Here is a 415-nt window from a genome sequence, read left to right on the forward strand (position 1 = left end):
TTCGGGGTGGTGGATCATGTTTGTTTTCACCCGTTGGCGGAGGCAACGTTGGAGGAGGCGGCGGCGGTGGCTAAATTGGTCGCTTCTGATATAGGGAATGAGCTGCATGGTATATACGTACATATGAATCCTATTTTGCTTCTTAATATTTGTGAGTATTGTATTTTTAGCATGAGCTCTTGTCCTGCTAATATTTTGTGCAGCTCTAGTACAGAAATCAGGCAGAAGAAATTATTATTCTTTCAACAGAGGAGTATATAATTGGTTTAGATTATTCTTTCAACAGAGGAGTATATAATTGGTTTAGATGTATCACGCTTTAAGCACATCATACAATTTTAACCAAATATATATATATATAAAGAAGTCTGCACAGAATGTGAAAGTGAAATGTAATTGAAACTTAAGATACTAA

This window comes from Asparagus officinalis, chromosome 3, assembly GCF_001876935.1.
Source record: "Asparagus officinalis chromosome 3, Aspof.V1, whole genome shotgun sequence".
Classification (NCBI taxonomy): Eukaryota; Viridiplantae; Streptophyta; class Magnoliopsida; order Asparagales; family Asparagaceae; genus Asparagus; species Asparagus officinalis.